Below are 16,096 nucleotides of genomic sequence, written 5' to 3'. Positions count from 1 at the left end.
TCCCAGCAGGCATTTTCTAGAAAATTATTGGGAACTGGGGAAGTACTTTTCCACATCAGATGTCGGAAGTGTTATTTTAAATGGTGAGTCAGATGGAAAAAACACTTTGTTTTTTCTTATATTTCAGAGCCAAAAAAGGCACCTTTTCAACAATAAGAATTTAGTCTGATGTTTAAACTGTGGCTTTAGGCATCTGCCTTATGGCTTCTTTTTGCTTCTGTATTTTATTCTGTAAAATGGATATATTAATACTGTCTTTGTAAAATTGTGAGAAAAAAGTTAGATAATAATATATTCAATATGGTTAATACTGTTTCCAGTCAATGACAATCACTGATTGTTATTTACTTTATATTAGGACTATAATTAACTTTTGTATTTTAGGCTTTATAGAGACCTTCCATAGTTTACATAAACCCCAACAAAATTAACTTAATTGTACAATGACTGTTGCTTTCTTATCTCAAGGCTTGTTGTTAGAGAAGGAGCTATTCCATGACAAGTTGAATTTATGTGACCCCTCTGCTTCTGCTCCTAGAAAACAAGGAAGTTGAAGGAATCCCATTTTCTTCTATCCCACCTTGTAGTCCATGGAATAACTTGCAATAAAACCCTCCCTTTTCCTAAAGGACATGGACAACATCCATGCATTCCCCATTCTTTATGAAAAGATCATAACACAGAAACCATGCAAATGCCCACTCTTTGGCTCATAAATGACTAATTGAATTGCTTTTTACTGCTTCAGAATATAACCCATGATGTTAAACGAGGTAAAGAAGACTGTAATCAGGATGAGGCCATCACTATAGGTGTGGAGTCCTATGAGGTGTTGCAGTGGGAGAGGGAGGTGGAACCCAAGCATATGCGTGTGACCATTTCTAGACAAAGAGCAAGGCAAGGGCAGTAGTTGGAGAATTACTAAAAGGAACATCAGGGTCAATGGGGATTCTAGCTGAAGGCAGGCCAGGGAGATGAGACATCATTTGGAAGATGGTGGAGGATGATGAAACTGATCAGACGATGAGGATGATCCGATATTGTTGATGGGGAGTTCTGCTGAAACTGGTGTAACAGGAATCTTCTTCCTAAGAGCAGATAGCGCAGCGGTAGACAAGAAGACCAAAATCTGAGCCTCACTGAACAGTGGATTCAGAAGGAGCCTGGTGCAGGTTGGTCAAGGAAAGAATATGGATCAAAGGGAGCAAAATGCTTGTAGACAAAATTTGGTTGGCTTCCCTCCTTCCCCCAAGCCCTTGAACTCAGGTCAATCTCAATTGGAAACAGCAGATAACTTCCACTATGCCCACGTTAAGGGCCGCTACCAGAAAATAAGCTGGCCACAAGGTAAAACACTCTTTGACCTACCATCCAATCAAGACACTTTTAAAACCTTTCTTCTCCATAAAACAAAGCCTCTCTCTGGCTAATTCTTGAGACTTTTGCAGGTCTGTAGCCACAGTGTTTTTCCTATTGCAATAATCTCTCCTGTATAGGGCCTCCACCATCTGCCTAGCAATGATATTTTAAAAGAAAATCTGTCCTTTCTAAGTATGAATTTTTTTTGGTTACCTGTTATAAGTGTGGGTGAAATCAGACATGACCCCCTAATATCTACACAAAAATGTGGCCCTTTAAAGTTCCCCAGAAGTGCTATCTGGGGTGCCACATATGCTACCGGAATTTGGGGTGCCATATGATTTCACCATGAGCTTATTAATAAATCCCCGATATTAATAAGCCCAAGAGGGTTCTTGCCTAATATTTAGAGGAGAATTCAAAATACTGGCACAGATAAACGAGGCAGCATAGTACATTTTAAGCTTTTATTTAGTGAGAAAGGTTCATAGGAGAGTGAGAGCTTTATTTAAGAGATAGAGGTGAATGGGGGTTCATACCAAGCACCAGGAACCAGCCACGTGGATGAGTATCTAGGCCAGGAAGCCTAGGGCGCATGGCCCGAAGGCCATGAGCCCTGGAGGCACAGGGCTACAGCAAGCCCGCCTCCTGCCAGACACTCTGTGCCCCAGGCTTTTAATCTACTTCCAAAGGGGAGTGGATAATTAACCTGATTGACTGGTTGGCACCCAGGTCTGGCCAGGTAGGGGCATGAGGTCACACAGGGGCGTGGCGAAGGCTTGGTCTTCCAGTTCACAAATCTAATCAATTTTAGCCTGTATGCCTGCCTACTTCAAGGGGAAGCAGGGCAATTTTCTATAAAATAAACTAGAAAATATACATACTTTATTTTGCTTCCTCTTATAAGAGAAAAATATGTTTTCATGGCCAAGACAGTATCCACCTTTAAGTTTTGAGTTTGAAAGAAGGAAAATGCAAGATGGCTTCTCCATACAGAGTCGCGGTATTGCTCAGAGGGCTTCTAATGTTCTTTGGTTCTTATCACCTGCTTTTAAAGCATATGTGACGAGACTCTTGGCTCAGCCTTGGAGGCTGGTCTCACCCTTCCCTTCTACCAGTGTGATGGGCATAGGTATTTTAATCTGTATTCTAGGTTCTTGTCCCCACAGAGATAAGAATCCAAAGCACAAGCATCCACATAGTGCCCAAGTGAGAGAGAGAGCAGGATTTATTTAAAATAGAGACACAGTGAACATACATTCACACATGGAAAGATGACATCATGAGTGGGCCAGAGAGTTGCCCATGAGAAGTAAGGGGGAAAAGAGGAGGCCCGAGAAGGATCCCCAAGCGTGGCAAGTAGCAAAATAAGGCATCTCGCCTGTTATTAGTCTATTTTATGTGGTGGTGGGGAGTGGCTTATGAGAATTCCTGGGATCTATATAGTCCCTAAACACAGAGTTTAACTTCCATGTGGCCATGAAGGCATCTCTTCCTTGCTGGTCCCCAGTGAGACACAGGTGCATCATGGGAAGGTGGACATATTAGATTGAGAAATGAAGGGATAAAGTTACAGTGGAGGACTGGTAAAAATTCCTGTTGTCTGGCGCATAACAAATCTTCCCAGGCAGACGAATCAATTCATTCACAGGCTTTTTTTGGGATTCCGCTCCCGGGCGAGGTTCACCAGTCCCAACAGAGCGGGGGTCCGGGAAAGTCGCGTGTCAAAAGTTGAGAGGGCTCCTTTTATAGATTCAGGGGTTAAAGGTTGAGGTGGGTCTGATCCTCACTGGTTGACCTTTAGGCACCGTGGGGACCTTGACAAGGACTTTTCTTCCCGGAAGTGCGGGTAGGGACTTTCTATTCCCGGAAGTATTATAGGCCTTCCCTCCTTGGGGATCCCAAAGCTACCACCTAGTAGTACCTAACTCCCTGCCTAATTTCACAAGGACTAAGACAAGAAATACACAGGGTGTTACTTAAAGCAACTGTCAATGAGTCTGCTGTTTAGGACAAACATTAAGAGTGTTAATTGTCACTGTGCACTAACTGCCCATGCAGGACCTCTGTCCTCAATGAGTTGTTATGGAAGTTAACTGTAAAACTAATTCTCAGTTTTTGTGTGTGTGTGTATGTGTGCAAATTTTTGAAATGTTTACTTAGTATAGAGTTGGTCTTCTGTGTGCAAAGTTCATTGAAAATGAATCTTTATGGAGAATGGGACTGGGAAGGGGAGAGGGAGGAGGAGGAGGAGTGGGAGTGTGGGTGGGAAGAATAACTATATTCCTAATCAGGTACTTATAAAATTTGTATTCCTTAAAAAATAAATTAATCAATTAAAAAAGAAGTACATAGGGACATTCCAGAAAAAAATCTGCCCAATAGGTAGTGTTACTGCAGATGTTTCCTGAAAATGTGAGGTATTATAGAGGATTCTAGTGTGGAGAAGCAGTTTAATAAAAAAAAATAGATATCAATTTTTAGAAGATTCTCTCTCCCATCTTGTTCCTCCTCTACATCCCTTTCATTTCTTTGAAGTGCACACTTTTGCTATGCAGAACAATTCAAGAGTTTCTTATCCCTACCACAGACTCAACTCTGGGAATCCCATACCTATGCAACTCATTAATGGTCCTGCTAATCTGTGATTTACAGTAGTTAGTTCCAACCTTTAGCAACACAAAACACTGGCAAAATGCTTTGAAAGTACAGTCTCCCAAACACATTAAGCAGTAAAGAGGCAGAATTGTTAAATAAGCTAGGGGCCATTGGCCTGAGGCTATCTCCATATTTTCAAGTTTCTACATGACAAGCTGCACCCTCTTTTTAGCACAGAAACTCAAACCTAACTTGGGAGAATGTTATTGTAGCAGGGAGCAGAGGCTCAGTCAATCATAAGCACCACCGTTCAGTCAATGACAGACTGATAGAACGATGCCAAGTAAGGCATTTGCTCTTTGAGAGAGAAAGCAAACTGTTTATGCATTTTACCTCTCCCTTCACACTACAAAAACTCACTGCTTTGTTGCCTTGGAGCCACTTCTGGATTTGAATGCTGCTAAATTTATGAATCTTTTCATGCATGTGTAAACTCAGCTCAATCTATTTTGTCTACAGTTTTTCCTTCAGTGGTTTTTGGAATCAGAATTGATATCCAAAGGAGACTTTCCTCTTCCCCAACAATGAGTAACCAAGAAGCCCATTCAGCTCAATGCTGAAACCAAGCCCTTATGGCCTGGGGGACTAGGCTGCCTCTGGCCTTCTCACCAGGAGTACCTCCTCCTGGGGTTGGCTGCCCTCATTCCTACCTGTACACTCACAATCCCACTTTAAATAAATCCTGCTCTCATTTTTGCACATTATTTATGCCTCTGCTTTGAATTCTTCTCTCACATGGGACAAGGAGTTGGAATAAAAACAGGAGACACTTTCCTAAAATACTTACCCAGTGCCTTGAATTCAGGTGCTAAATACTGCCAGATCCTACTCTACCATGGTCTCAGTCTCCTTCCTTCAAGCATTCCTTGCCCTGCTTTCATTAAAATTAACTCTGAGTTGAGGGTGTGGTGCAACCAGCCCTCCAGGATCCCTAATCCCCTGTGGATAGCATCTTGATGCTGGGCCTTGTCTTGAGGAGTTTCTTTCCCAGGAACTCCAGGCCTGTAGCAAAAAGTAGCCACCACCTCCACATTGCCCCCAGACTGACTGAAGGGCGCTTTGCCATTATCAAAATTCCCAGGGAATCAAAGCAAGGTCATGAGCACAACCTTAATTCCAGCCGCATGCTCTCTCCTTCTCTCTCTACTACTCTCAGCCTGCTAACCTTTTAACTCACTTACCTTCCCACCTCATGATGAAAAGAAAGCAATACAGACGCCTTCTAAAATTAGGCCCTCAGAACAACTAACTCTGCTTCGTTAGCCTTCTTTAGGCCTTGGTCATTATTGAGTTCACCACAACAGTGAACATTTTCCCTTGCAAGGGAAAGCTTCCTCTGCTACCCCAGAAATTTTCTGAGGCATTTAGTACTTTCGTTGGAAGGCAGGATCTGGGACTTCCTGATCTTTGAAGCCAGATTAGACTCCAATATATGCCTGTCTGCTCTAAGAAATATTTGCAGCTACTTATTTTAAGAAGCTTTTGAAAGACCAAATTTACATCTATAAAAGAAATTTCCATTTGTAAGACTGCTTGCCCCTCTGCACCAGGAAAGCAGGACAAAATTACTACAAATATTCCTAGATAGCAGATGGGCTAAAATCTGTAGGACATGCCTTGCCTTTGTTTAAGGTGTTTTCCCTGTCTGTAAGCTGGACTTTTACCTGCACATTTATTTATTTATTTTGGAAAGTAATGGTTTTTAAGTCTGGAATCTAAGTTCTATGTATTTGAGATGTGAATTTTCTATGGTCTCCCACCTAAGGCTGTCAATTTGAAAATGCAAATTTGAGGGAGATGACTCATCACAAGAAAGGAAGAGAACTATTTGGAAAGGAGCAAGCAAAAATCTCAGTATTTTTCAGAAATCTTAGTGTTAGTCATCTTGTTCCTGAAAACCAAAATAATGGGGAAAAAGTCTGAGGGTAAAGAAAAGACATATGAGGGTTAGCAGACCCTCCAGTCTCCAGATCTACCACCATCCTGAATAAGGGTGCTCTGGGATGTTTAGGAGGCCACAGGGAAGCAGAATTCAGGAATAAGGGAACAAAGGACAGACGCAGCAGCCTGTTGGCCGCTGGCCAGGTGATAAGGGGCTAGTTGGAGCTGCAGTGCTTATCCAGTCCAGTTACAAGGTCAGCTCAGGTCTAAGTTCCTCAGTGGTCAGCAATGCCATACTCTTCAGGGATTTTGATAATGGCAAAGTGGGCTTCAGGGCTTTCTGTCTTGCACCCAGAATTCTCCTATAGAACATTGTTCATGACAATGCTGTCCACAAGTGTCATCTATTATCTCGTGAGTCCATCGATTAGAATCCTGTAGAGCCATCTCCACCACTCTCTCGATTCAGTGAGTTAAGCTAAGAGAGATTGGCTGGGAGACTGGGGCCTGAGGTTTTTCATTCAAGGCACTGTTTGGGAGCTTGCTTTTAACCTAGAAAGGTTATTTTTTTTTCTTTTGTCCAGAAACACAGTTCAGATCTAACTATTCTTCTAGAAACTAGCAGGTTTTGTATTATTATACATAGCCCCTGATTAACAATTTAAAATGGAAGTGATATGATCTTTGTCTCTGTGTGTACGTCTATAGATGTCTGTATGTTTCTGTATGTCTATACTGGCATGTATGTTATTTATAGCTTGCCTACCATCTGTGTGGGTTCCAGGTCCTTGGATTTAAGGAACTGTGGCTCCAAAATATTTTTTTAAAAAAGATGCATATCTACTGACCATACATACATATATTTTTCCTTTGTAATTATTTCCTAAATAACACAGTGTAACAAGTATAAGTGTACTTCAAACATAGAATTACAAACAATAGAATTAAAAGTGATAACAGACTTCTCCATTCAGCTCTGTTTTCTCAGGTAGCTACTGAAAGCATGTCAGTGAGAGCAGGTACACTCAACTGGTCTTCCCATTCATGTTCAGACGATTACTGTTGTAAGAACTCTCCCTTCAACTCTGAGAAAGAGAACATTCATTGCTCATTATAGGTCTGTAGGAGAAGTGGCAGATCACAGTGAAGCCCAAAGCAACCTCTCCATTTAGAAAGAGATTTGTAAATTTTTGGAGTTAGGCTAATAGGGGGCAAACTGGACAAACCAGTGACAGAACATGACAGGTGCAGAGGAAAGGGATTGGGGGTGTTCTTTGAATAGGTATTGGCAAGTGACAATTATGGGCTATTAGTACGTTAGACAGCCCCTGAAGCTTACCATGAAGCAAGGAGAGAGGGGGTCCTCTGTTGTCTCTAGTTTCAACAGTATTAGATTTCAACAGTATTGTGTGAGTGAGAACAAGCTGTCCCTAAATTGCCTGTGTAGTATTCAAAAGAAACATCTAGTGAGCATTGTCTGAGAAGTGGTGGAACACTTTTATTTATTTATTTTGTTAACTATCAGGTCAGTTTGACATAGGGGACATGCACAAAGGTATGTTTTGTCTTAGCCACCTGCAGCAAACTGGATGACTCCTTTGCTCTGTTTTTCTACCTCGTCATGCATCCCTAAAAATGTCCTCCTTAAAGACAACGAGCACCCTTCTTGTCAGCAGCCTCTTTTCAGAGACAAAACCCTCATGTCTCTGACAGTGCTTGTAGACAATCATATCCTAAAGGAAGTAATCTCTAACCATTGAGAAATTTTCCCCTGGTAACAAAGCTACTTTTCAAGCCAAACCAAAGTATGCACATTGTTTATTGAAATTTGGATGCGAATTTGACCACTTTGGAATACTTCCAAAGACTCATTGTAAGCTGTTGGGCTTGGGTTTCCCACGAATAGGTCACTCATGTTCTACCCTGAATAAACCTCATATTAAACTTTTTTTCAGATCCTGTTTGTTTTCATCGACACTGTCCTGATTGATTCTGAGTCCCTCTAATCAGAACTTGATTTGCCAGCATTTTTACATACAAGCCCCTTCCGACCTAATCCATAAAATCTTTCCCCAGGCCCCTTATCAGACTCCTTACCTGATCTCCTTGTAATAGCTTTCTCTCTGCAAAATAACCTGGATTTGGTGATTGGTCTTCCAGCCTACAAATACAAATACACCAAAAGACAAAAGACAAAAAATACACCAAATGCCTTTGGTAACACAATGGCACTGCTGGCAGAACAGGAAGTCCTTCCTAAATGTTTGCCAGTGGTACACCAGCCCCAGTCAGAGAGCTGGACACAGCCTGTGAATAAAGCAGCTGCCAAGCATGTAGCTCCGTGATTCTCCAAGGCTTTCACCTCTGGTACAGTGGTATTTCTCTCTGTGTCTCTGTCTCTATCTCTGTCTCTGTCCCTCCCTCCTTCCCTCCCTCCTTCCCTCCCTCCCTACCTCCCTCTCTTTTGTTTGCAGTAGAAAAATGTCTCCAGGTGAGTAATCTCAAAAGGCCACTTTATCTCCCTCCTTGACTTTGTATGCCCCTATGTGGGTCCTGTCTAACCCTCTATGGGTTCTGTTGGGGTAAATCCCCAATCTCACTATTTGAGGCAGGACTGGGTTTCACGGTGGTGAGAACACTTGCTGAGTCCTTCCAGGACCCTGGTTCTACTGTACTCCGACCTTTGGTGCCTGTTCTTTGTTTAGCATCTGCTACGATTTGTGCTGTGTTAAGTTGTGTACTTTTTATGGAATCATAAAAAGAAAATTCTAAGAGCGCTTAACTGACTTCATAGCCCCTCCTCTCTCATCATGGCCCCAGCTGCACGGCCTTAGGTAGCTCCTCTGTTTCACTGTCTGCTACGTGGCAGGGTGGAGCCAATGGTGGAAGCCTGGACTAGTTTTCCATTAATGGATGATGTAGAACAACAAAGTTAGGTAAGATTTGATGTGTACGTGTGTGTGTTATATGTGTTGCATTAGTTACATATAATATTTACATGATAAAATACCATAAAGAATTGTATTTTGAATTGACTTACACATCAATGAGTGCTCACATAAATTAAAATTGCTAAATTAGTCCAAATGCCTTTTGGCTCATGTGACTTAAGTAAATCTTTGACAAATAAATTTGTAAATTTGTTGGTAAAAAGAAAGTTAAGGTTTTTTTTTTTTTTAATGATCATTAACATCCATTTGTGTCTGGGGTTGATGACCTAGAAAAAGGATGCTTATCAAAGCTGTTAGATATTTAAAATCATAAAAGCATAATTTTAATCTAAATATAAATGACGGGGATGAAAGAGCAATGTGGTTGGTGTTCACTGTTTCCTGGGAATCAAGTACCACAATTCAGCTTTGGGGATTTTCTTTTGACAGGGACAGATCCTGGGTTTTGGTCGCTAGACAACATTGCTCCTGGCTTGGCCAGCTCAGATAAATTCCTTTACCTCACAGCTCAAATCATTGTCTCCCTGTTTCCATTGGCATGTGTGCTAAACAAGAACTCTTGGGTTTTCTGCCTCATTATAAACACACGATGGATGCTGGTGTAGGTGGCATTGTTCCACCTCTGGGTGGTACTGCCAAAGTTAATTGGTTAAAATTAGAGCCCTCTATTTAGTTGGCTTCAAAGAAAATATATGCATATATAAACTAACTATCCTTTAAACTGTTAAAGTGATGGAAACTGAACTAAAATATTTCAAGTTTACATGATCTGTGATAATCTTCAGTTAATAAAAACTAGTGAAATTCTGTTTAATCAGAACAGGTCTATATTCAGAGTTTTGGACATCAAAAATGCACACACACAATTTTTAATTTATATCTGGGTTGATTAGTTATGTAGGTTTATGCCATCTTTTTTTGAGGTTTAAAAATACCGAACTATACATTCTACCTAAGAATAAATGTTGTTAGAAGAAATACACTTATTCATGTATGTCAAGCACATTTTAAAACTAAGTCAAACAAAAGGATTCATATACAGGGTTGTATAATAATTGGAAAATATATGTTGTGAAAAATCTATGAATATTTTTCCAATTTTTTGCACCAAAATAAATTTATCTTTTAATTATATTTTTTACAAAATCTAATTACTTAACATACAAATAAGGTAAAAATGGCTAAAAGATAAATAAATTGATCATTAGCCTTTTTTGGTGTGTTAACACGTATACTTTAAAAAAAGTACAAAAGTGAAAAATGAGCTACATAATTTTCTGTAGCCTTTGAAGGTCTGTCTTTTGATTATCACTTTGGTTACATGAATAGTGTTATTTAAAAGTGATTTGTGATGCCATTTTAATCAAGTGCTTTGAACTTTTGATATTGATAAACTTCCCCAAATCGAGACATAAGTTAAATCTTTTGACCTCAAACTGGTATAGGGAGCTTGCAGATGGATCCCTGATTTATAAAAATAGAGGCAGAAGGAGATTAAAATAATTCAGCATATTTGATATGTTAAAGTGCATGGAAACCATTGTCAAATAACATGTAATACTGAAACTTCTTTAATTCACATTGTATGGATACATTGTTAATGTACTTTATATATTACATGAAATTCCTAGAAATCTGATGGTTCTAATATAACCCATCAGTCATAATTATAGTTGTTATCTTAAATATTGTCTGTCACAGAAATAATGAAATTTCTTTGTCAATTGCCTTATAATGATCTCTCGTCAAACCTTTAATTATGGCCATTTTAAGTCTTGTCATCCATAGACAGTTAATTATTTTACTCTGATACTTGCATGAAAGCTATTGCAAGCAATTATAACCAAAAGTGTTTCATCTTATGAAAGACTCAAGGAAAGAATTCTCATAAGTATAGGTTTCTGTTAACTTTAAGATCAAACCATGGCACTAAGGATTCTAAAACTCTAATGACTAAACTGACTGACTTATAAAACCATTATCAAGTAAAACATGAACTAACTGAATACCCAGAAAATTCTGTGGTAAATTTCATGTTTAGTAAAGCTGGTACTGAAATGTGATGATAGGCAATCACAAATGAAATCCATACATGGTGCCCTTTTGCATCACTATCATTCAATATAATTCTGGAAGTTTTAGTCAGATCCATTAGTCAGAAAAATAATCAAAGGCATACAAATTAAAAAAAAGATGACAAAAATATTCCTATTTTCAGATAACATAATTCTTTATTTGAGGAATCAAAAACTCCACTATTAGAATTCATAAACAAAATTTGATAAAATTTTAGGATATAAAATCAACTCACAAAAATCAGTAACATTCTTATATACTTACAGTGCTCTGGTTGACAAAGAAGTTACAAGTTCAGTCTCATTCACAGTCATTACAAAGCAATTAAATTCCTTGGGATCAATTTAGCAAAGGATGTGAAAGCTCTCCACAACTGAAATTACAAAATGTTAATGAAACTTATAAAAGAGACACAACAAAATAGAAACATTTTCCATGATCATGGATTGTAAGAATCAGCTTTATCAAAATGTCCATACTACTCAAAGCAATTTGCAGATTCAATGTGGTTCCAATCAAAACACAAAGGAAATTCTTCAAATATCTAGAAAAAAATACTAATGTTCATATGGAAACAGAAAACACCCTGGAAAACAAAAGCAATTCTAAAAAATTTAAACAAAGCCAAAGGCATCACAATACCAAATTTTAAAGCATACTATAGGGCTGTTGTAATCAAAACAGCCTGGTACTGGCACAAATTAGACATTTAAACCAATGCAACAGAGTAGAAACCCCAGAAAATAACCTACCACAACCAACCAATCTTTAATAAATGAGCTAAAATCATTCTCTGAAGAAAGGACAGTCTCTTCAACAAGTGTTATGAAATGATGAACTTCCACACACAAAAGCATGAAACAAGACCCATACTTTATAGCCTATACAAGAATCAATTCACAATGGATCAAGGATCTAAACCTAAGACCTAAAACCACTAAATTACTGGAGGGAAGCATAGGAAAAATGCTCTAAGACACTGGTGTAGGCAAAGACTTCTTGGATAAAACACCAGAAACGGAGGCAATAAAAGTAACAATAGACAACTGGGATTACATCAAGCTAAGAAGATTCTGCACAGGAAAGGAAACAAGCAACAAAGTGAAGAAGTAACAGATAGAAAGACAATGTTCACAAACATCCAATAAAGGGTTAATATCCAAACTATACAAGAACCTCAAGGAACTCAACAACAACAAAAAGCAATCAAGTGAATAAATGGGAAAAAGATACGAACAGTCATTTTTCAAAGGAGGAAATCCAAAGGGCCAACAGACACATGAAAAAATGCTGAGGATCACTAGCCGTCAGGGAAATGCAAATATAAACCACACCTCACCTTAGTAAGAAGGGTTGCCATCAAAAAAATAAATAATAATTGCTGGCAAGGATGTAGTGAACAAGGTACCCTAATGCACTGCTAGTGGAAAATAGCAGCACAATTATTATGTAAGAATAGTATGGTGATCCCTTCTAAAACTGAAAAAAAAAAAAAAAAACAAATCTACCATATGACCCAGCCAACACACTCTTGGAAATATATCCAAAGAAAATGGAAGCAGCATATTGAAGAGTGACCTGAAATCCCATGTTTATTGCAGCTCCATTCACAATAGCTAAGATATGGAACCAACTTAGATGTCCAGCTAATTGGGTAAAGAAAATGTGGTATATATACATGATGGAATGCTACTCAGCTGTAAAAGAATGAAATCCTGACATTTAAAGTGAAATGGATGCAACTGGAGACCATTATTCTAAGTGAAATAAGTCTTACCCTAAAAGAAAAATACCACATGCATTCTTGTTTTTAATAGTGAATTTAGAGAGTATAAATACTATGTGGATGTCATATAATTTGAAATATAGTTATAAATTGTGTTTCACTGAATCATACCACATACATGATGATACACTTTCACATGTTCAAAAAAATAGAAATGTGGAGAATAGTTAGAATTCTTGAGGTATCATTAACCCTTTCTTAGTTTGAGTGCTGGATATGAGTGTGATCAGATGGCAAAAACCTCATTCATTTGTACACTCACGTGCATTTCTTGGGATGTATATTGTACTTTGATAAAATGCTTAAAAATTAAAGGGCTTACTTTCCATAATTCATCACGGAACAAAGTGATACAAATAACTGGTTTAGTGACACTTGTAAAATTGATAAAAATGGTTATAATTAATGTATTGTTTGTCAAACATATAATTCTAGCAAGATAATTGGAACTGCAGATGGTATATTTTTGCTACATGATCTATGATTTGAGCATTTACAGATGGGTTTCATTCAATTTTCATCTTCAATGGGTTTTAACACAGTCTTTTAATAGTTTGTAGGTTCTCCAGCAGGAAAACTTGTGCTAGGACAATGGTTACCAAATTAATAACAAAGGTATTTCATTTATGGGACATTGCTGGAGAAATCTTCACTGATAGGCAAGCTATTTTATGGACAAGTTATAAAGCAGTTAGGTAAGGTGTTACAAACATAATGACATTATCATTATCCCGGTTACTCTCACTCTTCTGTAAAGGTCAAATGGACAAATGGCATTTAAAAATTGAAAAAGTTAATTGAATTGATTGTATTGGTTTGGCCAAAGGTATTCCTATAGGCCCCGATGGCAATTAGATCCACTCCCATTGGGAAATATAGATTTACTCCTTATGAAACAGTTACTGGAAGGCTTATGGACTAAGAACATATTATCATGTTACACAGTTCTTGGCTTCAGCCTGTCCCAGCCCTCGCCATTGCAGCTATTTGGGGAGTGAACCAAGATGATTTCTCTCTCGTTCTCTCTCTCTTTTATTCTCTCTCTTTTTCAAGTAAATAAAACAATTCTTTCTAAAACCATCATTTAATTTGATTTTCCATGAATTTTTTAAGCATTCATATTTTTCAGTCTTATAAATTCTGATAAAAAGTTTCTTACCAACCCTACCTCATTAAAACTTCAATACTTGGGAACCTGATCACATACATATCAAGAAAGCAGATCCAGACTCTTGAAAATGTACGCTGTTGAAGTCATAAGGTGCAGCTGACCAGGTAAATCTTTCCCAGAAGTAGATGGAATCATGGATGTGTACAACGTTCCAAAGATCAACAACCAAGTCTTCCCTTCTCTGCCATCATAAAAAACTTATCATTGTTCTTTGTTTCTTGCTGTCACAATCCTGTCACTTACTTTCTTACACTCACTGAAAGTCATATCCCTACCTTTTAAGCTGATAACAAAACTCTAACCAAATCCTATCTGGATGATGCTTGTGGAAAGTTTATTATGCTTCCCAGTATCATGAACCCAAAACCTGGAGGCTATCTATGTGGGGTCAAGTAATTGCTTGTATAATATAACTGGGTTAATTCTGCATGGTCCCTTTTCACAAAATGTGGTTATACACCCTTACAGCCTGCCACAGAAAAGTCAATTTCTTCCCAGACCTTGTTTCAAGAAGTGTGCTGAGAAATAGGCTGACAGATTTAACTGATCTAAGCTCAAATGCTATTATGTAGCCCTCTTTTCCATTCCCTGAGGATCCATATTGGATCTGAGGAGAGTTTGCCTGCTTTGTTCTGCCTCCCCACTAGTTTGGATCTTATTTTCTAGCTTGATTCCCTCCTGCCTTCTGAATCGCTTCTCCTATTGGTCTATACAATACTTGCTATAAATAGAAGCCAAAATGACCATCAGTAGAAATTAGCATTAACCCTGAAACAGATAAAAATAAGCTAATGTCAGCTGGAGAAAAACTCCAAATGAAGGCTCACTCTTGGTGGTAATGAGGTGCCAACTGTGTGGAATTTGAAACTAATGCATAAATTGAGAGAAAGTCAGACTTTTTGACTAACTGGAATTCCTAGGGTTTTGTATAGGTAGAAGTCACCCTCCAGAAGGTGTATGACAGCATATGTGTTCAACAAAAGTAGTTACTGAATATTATCAGGCATCTTTAGATTTCCTAGGGACTTGCATATGGCACTGAACAAATCTAAATGCACGTATCTTTCCACTTATTATGCTATTGTTTAAAGTTTAATTCAAAAGGTGGTAATACCACTTTTTCTTTAGGCATTGCCAACAAATGCATTGAAGAAATTCTTTTTGGAAAAGGAGTACACAATGTATTTGTGATACTGGATGACAGTTTGAAGGCATTCTAAGTGGTGGCTAACTTGCCCCCAAGTTTTCTAAGCTTAAGGCTTCCTCAAGTAGGTGTCTAGGTCACTATGCTTGTGTTTCCAAGCTGATGACAAACACGGTTGCCTCTTTGGCTGGGCATTTGGTGCAGCTGTTAAGATGCTTCTTGGGTTCTCTGCATTCTATGTCACAGTGACTGGGCTGCAATCCTAGCTCTGTTTCTGACCCCAACTTCTCCCTATGCAGACCCCGAAGGAAGTAGGTGATGGCTCAAGTGGTTGAGTCCCGGCCACTGGATCGAGTTCCAGAATTAGCCCTAGCTGTTGTGGAATTTTGGGGAGTAAACCACCAGATGGAAGATTTCTGTGTGTGTGTCTTTCTCTCTGCCTTTCAAACAAACAATTTAAGAAAAGATTCCTAGGCAAATCAGATCATTCTACAGTGGATAATAATCCTTAATCACCACAAATTCCTAAAGATTATGACCAACCAGACTCAAATACTGTTAAACTACTTACATAGCCGGAGATTTGATTTTTTTCAATTTGATCAGTTGAGCTCCGTTGCGTTCTTGTGAAGCATTGCACTGTAATCTCCTGGAATCACCTTCCTGCTAATCATCACAGTCATCTCTCTGGTCAACTCTGTCCCCTCAAGAGTCTTAAAGATTTGTGTGCCACCATCCAGTGTACATTAGTCTCACTTTGACTAGAATGGAAAAAACAGGAGTCATGCAACTGACCTAACCTCAGGACTTGTGACCCAAATGAGTCCATTATGATGATGACAGGGAGTGTTACCAAGCTCCAAGCTTCTGAACACTGCCATTGGACAGAGTGCCCAGTGCTTTGACATTCTACATATTGGACTGCAACCTAATTTAGGAAGCTAACAAACCAAAGTCTAACTTAGAAGCGCTTAAAAAAAAAAAAAAAAAAAAAAAAAAAAAAAAAAAAAACAGAGAGTGGAGTATTGGACGATTACAGGCTTCACACACAGGCAGCCAATGATCATGCT

The 16,096-nt window shown here is 38.7% G+C and overlaps 1 long non-coding RNA gene across 1 annotated transcript; it reads right to left on the bottom strand.

Annotated features, from left to right (window-relative positions):
- Window positions 1–663: 663 nt before the first annotated feature.
- LOC127486512 (uncharacterized) lies at window positions 664–15,826 on the bottom strand. Its single transcript, XR_011378106.1, has 3 exons — window positions 15,598–15,826; window positions 7,996–8,059; window positions 664–1,088 (listed from the first exon to the last, which is right to left on the bottom strand). It is a non-coding gene; the product is annotated as an uncharacterized lncRNA (long non-coding RNA).
- Between the last annotated feature and the right edge of the window lie 270 nt (window positions 15,827–16,096).

The sequence above is a fragment of the Oryctolagus cuniculus genome, chromosome 8 (assembly GCF_964237555.1).
Source record: "Oryctolagus cuniculus chromosome 8, mOryCun1.1, whole genome shotgun sequence".
Classification (NCBI taxonomy): Eukaryota; Metazoa; Chordata; class Mammalia; order Lagomorpha; family Leporidae; genus Oryctolagus; species Oryctolagus cuniculus.
This window is presented reverse-complemented; position numbering and strand designations above follow the sequence as displayed.